Source organism: Gavia stellata, chromosome 5, assembly GCF_030936135.1.
Source record: "Gavia stellata isolate bGavSte3 chromosome 5, bGavSte3.hap2, whole genome shotgun sequence".
NCBI lineage: Eukaryota > Metazoa > Chordata > Aves > Gaviiformes > Gaviidae > Gavia > Gavia stellata.
The window spans coordinates 6,395,990-6,402,558 of NC_082598.1; positions in this window are offsets into that span (position 1 = coordinate 6,395,990).

Sequence of the window (6,569 nt, forward strand, 5' to 3'; positions counted from 1 at the left end):
GGCAGGGCCAGAGGAAGAAACACATAAGGTCTGGCAGAGATCAGCTTAAATCCTGGACCCCCGAAGTGACATGGGCTTCTGCTATTGCCTGTTTAGCCTGTCTCTGAGGAGAAGCATCTTGCTTAGCTCCCAGGTTGTGCTATAGGAGCCCAGGTAGTCTGCAAGAAAGGGCGGGGGGGCGGGGGGGGGGGCGGGCGGGAGTGGAGGTGGTGGTGGAGTTAAAACACCATCTTAAAATGTCCAAATGCTGGAACAGTACCAATTTTGACACGGTGGCTAATGAGCTTCTGTATAGGGCCTGTTTCTGTAGAGGCAGGGTTCTGGGTAATTTTCATTTTTATCACTGATCTTCTCCCTTATGTGCTATTAGTTTTAAGGAGCTCAGTGATGGGCTCAGTAGCAGCAGCAGCGCCGGTGTTTCAGAAAGGACTGCTCTTAAGTTCCAGAAGACTGCTGCAGTCTTTTCTTATTAATAAAACTTGCCACGTTAAAAGAGGGGGATGGAATAATGTCAAAATAAAGTCTTTCTTAAAGCATCATGAGGGTTTTTTTTATTATTAAGGAGAACAGTTTTTAAAAGTCTGTTACCATGGCAGCAGAGCAGGCTGGCATCTCTGTAGTCAAAACCTCAAGTCTTATTTGACTATGATTAAAGTAACAGTGGTATTTTAGTTTGCTAGTCTTCAGAAGAAGGGTCTATTTGATTGCACAGCAAACAGTATTGGGGACCTGATCTCTTTTGAAGCTGGAGTGGTGTAGTTAACACACTGCGGTTCCTCCATTTCCCTGCATGGCTGCTCAAGAGAGGGCAGAGTAGGACTAACTCTTCTAATGGCAAACTCAAGATGAACAAGATACTGTGTGCCTGACATTGGAAAGGAAAGTATAATTCTCAAGCTACTGAGCTGCTGTCATCTGTTGCTTTTTGCACTGTTTGTGTAAAAGACAGTTTTGTTGGGACCCTGGTAGTTTACACCTGATCAGATTTTAAGATCTGAAGTGTAGAATCACGACAGAGATACCAACTATAGTAATTTAATAAAGTTGTTGAAAGGATATTGCAGGTGTTGCTTTGAGGAGAAAGGAAAAAGGAGTTTTCAAAGGAATTCTCTAGTACTCATCCAGGCACAGGATTACAGCATTACTTCATGCGCTCATCATATACAACATACAGGGCCATGAAAGTTGTGTTTAGACTTGGCCCAGTTTTCTCTAACCAATGAAAAATGAAACTACCAGCTCGTGGAGTTATCAGCGATGGAGGAGGGAGAAGGCAGACCATAATAGATATAAACTTCTGTCGTATGGATCTTAATGTGGGCGGCAGCAGGGGACCAGGTTTGGTCACTTGACAAATCCCGTGAACTCCTGTTTCTGGGGGAGCTGTACAGCTTGATGGTAAAAATCATCCTGAGGTTTGAGAAACATCTACACTCACTGTTGCTGTGCAGAGCTGGCTTCTACCTCTTCAGAGGAGGAAGGCCACATAATCCTGCCTCCATAAACTGCTCCATAAAATACTGATCCATCAGATGTCCAAACGCAGCCTTTCTCACGGTCCTGGTCTTGAAGATGGTCTCAGCACGTACACTGGTTAACAGAAGCAGGAGGTAGTCAGGAACAGGTATGCACTTCGTAAACAAGTGTAGTGCTGAGATCAGAAGTAATGACATTCACAAGAAAAGTTTTTTCTAAACAAAACAGCCACCTGTCTGTTGGTTATTTCCTGCTTCAGCTTCCTCATTGCCCTTGAACACATCTCAGAAGGACATTTCGCTGATATAAATCATAGACTCCCCTTTGCAGTCAATTTTCTTCTTCCTTGGCTGGTTAAACAGCACTGTATGCTCTGAAGAATACTTTGCTCTTTTACTAGTGCTTTAGGCAGTGGAATAGCTTAACTTGACAGCCTTTGTTTTGCAAAAGATTGTACTAGTGACTGGGTCTTTGTTCTCTTCTTAAGGAAACGGTGATGTTGTGGGCCTTGCAGAAAGTTTGAAGAAAAATACCTCCTTAGACTCTAACTGGCTCCTTCATCCCAGTGTACTCCTGTTTGATTAGGGTTTGCCTGTTAGTAATAGTACGCTGTCATCATTGTAGTACCCTGTGCTTCAGGATTTCAGCAGGTAGCTGAAGGGAAAACAGATGAATCAACATCTTGAAATCTGAGCTGAAGAGGAGAAATAACCTCTTGTGTTGGAAGGAAGTTATAAACCAGTGCATCTGTGCGATACCTCCCTGCATGCATACCTAAAAAGAGCAGACAATAAATCTGTTCCAGACCAACCCGAACTAGGGACATCTGAAGACCTTGCCCAGTGTGTGTGTATGTATATATATCTCACCTGAAAAATCTGTAAACATTTATAGTAGGGATATTGGTATTACTGTATGCCTATGAATTTTAAAAAAAATGTGGAACATACAATGATTGCTTTCTCTTTCCCAGATTTGTTTGTGCGGACTCTGGTTTCTACCCTTTAGAGTGAAGCTGCCATATCTGGCTTTTAATATGTTGCCTAGATTAATTTTTAAGGGGCTTAGAAGACATAGTTCTCACTGAGAAGCAGCTTTCTTAAGAACATGCCTAATATTGGCTTTGATCCTGTTTGTTACAGTGATCCCATTGTAGAGATAATCATAGAGGAAAAAAAAAATCGGTAACCTATATGATCTTAAATGATAAGGGTAGTCTTAGTTAATTAGTAACTGGAATGAAGCTCTTGCAGTTTATCATAAGAGTAAGGTTTGAAAACCACAAGCTGAAGTGTTAGAAAAACATGAAGACATAATACTTCCTAGTCTAAAGAAAATACTTTACCTGTGCTTAGTTATTTCTTTGGAGTTATTGGAAAGTCCAGCCCATCTGAAAACGATAATATTGACTGTTTTGGCACCAGACTTGTCTCAGATGTGCCTGCCTGTGAGCAGGCTTGATTTTTGCTTCATGTGATAAAGAGCGTTAGGCATGGGAAATGAATGTCACACTGTTAAACAGCTCATGGAAGCTTTAGTACTTCAGCTTGTTTTGATCTCTGTTTACACGATTTTTTTTCCTTTCTTTTTTTCTTTTTTCCACTGCTATAAATCAGCAGCTTTCTTCCTGCACCGATCAACCTGCCGTGGAACCTCGCGTGCGGTGCCCTCCTTTCCAGTAAAGAGTCTAGACAGCAAATTCCCTGGTAGCGTATGCCATTTCAGATCGTTATGCCTTTTTGCTTTTTTGTGAAGGCTTTTTAGAAACTGCATTACCTCACCCGTCGGCCTGGAGATTGAGCAGCCAGCGCCGCTGATAGGGCTGCGGCACCCCGCGCTGAGCCAATGGAGAACTTCAGCTTCAAACTCGTAATGAGCAAAAGAGCAGCGTCTCATTTAGGGCTCGATAGTTAATGTGGGGTTTTTTTAAGTGTTACTTCTGAAAGACAAGCCACTTAACAATTATGTGCCATATTGCTGACCAGTGAAGCTGAACAAATAGCTATTTACATTGACAGATCAGAGGAATGTGTAAGTGCATCGTGGTAACCTACATTTTCTGTGCCAAGAGATTTGCAGCTGACTGCCTGGGTGACTCACTCCTTGGATTAGGAGATGAGGTAATGCTTTTGAGATACAGGGTGATGTCATTCCTTTACCTGAGCTGCATGCCGATGCTAGTTGCTGGTGCTTTCAAGGAAAGTCCCTTTACTGCTTCCGATGTACTAGAGAATGAGCTGCATAACTCGGACAGGAGTTGTTATTATTAATGTCCTTCTAAAGCCTCTGGCTAAACTACTCTTTTAAAGGATGTCAGCACAAGTAGCCACAAATGCCTTTTGTTATGTGTCTGTGTGGGCACCTGCAAGTATGCACATTTGCATACCTGCACCATTCTTCAAATAAAGCTATTTTAGTAAAAGAAGACCTTTGTGGTAATCAGGTGCAGTCCTTTGTCAACACCATGTCATATAATCCCATTTACAGATAGATACATCTTAAAAGAAGGTGATTTTTTTTTTTTCCCTCTGTTCTGTTTCTGTTGTGAAATAACACGTTTGTGATGGTTGGTAACCAAAATGTCTAGCTTGCACTTACTCACGGTCAGTTTAACCCCATTTGCTTGTACTCTGGCATTGTCCTAGAGTGTAATAGCTCTTTCTGCTGCCTGCACTCCCTTTCCTGATGTGTTCACCAGCAGCAGTTGTGTCTTTTCTCAGCCTTTTTTTCCCAATGTCACGCAGGACGTGCTGCTCCTGTAGGCACCCTCAAGGTTGGGAGCATGGGCAGGTGATCAGTCAGCAGAGCTGACCGAAACGGTCTCGTCTGTCCTCCGCAGCTTATGGGGACCAACAGATGAGCAGGCAGTGCCATACTGTTGGGGAATTTTTGAAGGCATACAAGCCGTGACCTGATTTGACCCATATCTTGGGAGCATACAAGTGTGTGCTGCTAAGTGACCTTCGTGCATGTTGGGAATTTGGGTGTGTGGTTCCCAGAAATGGCCAATGTTTTGCCTGTTGTTTGCTAGTGGAAAATTTCCTACTCAAGCCCTGGAGCAAAGGTTTCAGGACGAGGGAAACACTTAAGGTGACGTGTGTCACGCTGTCCCCAGAGCTCGCAGAGTTACCCACCGAGAGTCTCCTTTGCTCAGCAGCAATTCCTGGGCAGTTTGCACCGCTGCCCCCTCTCTTCCCAAACTGATGGGATGGTCTGCAGCCCTTAGAGCACGCCGCGTTACAAAGCCACTGTGGTTGTGGCTTCCAGCAAGTGTATCTGAAAGTCTGAACTTGCAAGTGGCTGTCTAGCTGCCACTGGCACGTGTCTAGTTTGACCACACCGTATGAATGTAGCTGACTGATGGCCAGTTGAATTTCTTCAGGATCTGGCTTGAAGTCAGTTGATGGCATAGCAGGGTTTGCCGGGCTTGGGCTTTGTGTGCTGAAACAGTGGTACCGGAGCTGTTCTGGCTTTTGTATTTTTGGAAGGCTGCTCATAAAAAGAACCTTTGCTGTTCATTCTTATTTATGTATGGAATATCTCATATTGCTGGAGGTGAGCATGGGCCTCCAAACTACTTGCAGGTATCTGGACAATGTGCAGGAAGAAACCTTACAGAGGATTTATTAATGCAAAGTAACAGCTGCACAGGATAAAAGTTATATTCTTTCAGAAATGCATGATAATTTTGGTATTACAAAAACATTTTATGATGTTACTCTTCTGTGTTGAATGTTTTAACAAGATACTCCAACATGGTTACAGCTGCAACTTTGGCACTGGCATCTTTTGTTTTTAAAAAGGTATTTTCCAAAATCTGCATGCCTTTGTTTCTCACGATCACAAGGCTGCTCTTGAATATGAATGTTTATGTAAACCTTATTTGTTTGCTTTATTTTTCCACTGATCAGGTGATGTCTACAAATGACTCCTCCCCCCCTTTTTGCTTTTTTGTTGGTTTATTTCTGTAAGCATATGTATAGAGCCATGTGTGTATTTTTCCTCCTCAATGGTAGGCCATAATGTAACATTTCTTGTGCATCACAGATCTCATGCAATGTCTCTTCAAGGATGTTTGGCCTTTTTTGCCATAAGGTGAATATCTGGGGGGGAAAGAACATACCTCATTTTGCTTGGTAAAGAACTTCGCAGCTACTGTCAGGGGTTTATTTTTATCATCTCTTCAATTACACATTGTGCTCCTGAGAGGAGTTTTTATTTTAATTGTCAGTCATTGTGAGGCTTTTCAAAACCAGAAAGCATCGGTGTTGGATCCTTTAGGGATCTTAAATAGAGTCACCAGCGTTGTTGGGTAACTCACCTAAATTTTCTCTTTGAATGAGGTGTGTCAAACAGTGTAAGAAGAGGTATTAGTCATGACATGCACGCATTTACAAGATCTGTCTTTCCCTCCCTGTTTAGGTGAATCCCAACTTTGCTTAATGCTGTTTGCTTGTCTGTGACCCAGTTAGAGGAATAAAAAGTCTCATGTTAGAGAGAATTTTAGCCATGCAGAAGATGTGGTTTCAGATCCTCACAGTGGTTTCAGAAATAACCAGAAACCTTCTGCATCTTTTGTATGGCTTCTGTGCCTTGGAGTCTGAGCGGGAATATTTTGTTTGAAGTGACTAATACACATCTACCAGAAGTAGTCTTTAAATCCTAATGTGTGAAGTATCTGAAGTTAATGCAATTGTGTTGTAGGATACTGCCCAAATGGACAGAGGTTCTGAAAAAGCATTAAAATCTTCCATGTTAATCCATGTCCTCAAAAGCTAAGATTATGTGGATTACAGTTTCTCACTGTTCTTGGTCGGCACAGCCACTGTGGCTCCACAGTATTAGTTATGGTCTATCATGCTGATAATGAGTTTCTTAATAAGTCCCTTAGTACTCATTGACAATGACTCATACTTCCGAACTAGGATCTCCTTGAAAATCTCAGTGTAATGGATGAAATGCCGTATCCTGGTGAAGATTTTTTTTTTTTTTAAACTTGTGTTTTTAAGAAAAAGCCAGGCAAATTTTAAAGGAGCGGTATACTTAAAAATAAGAAATTCTGGGGACGAGAAGTTAAATCTAACTGTCTGGAA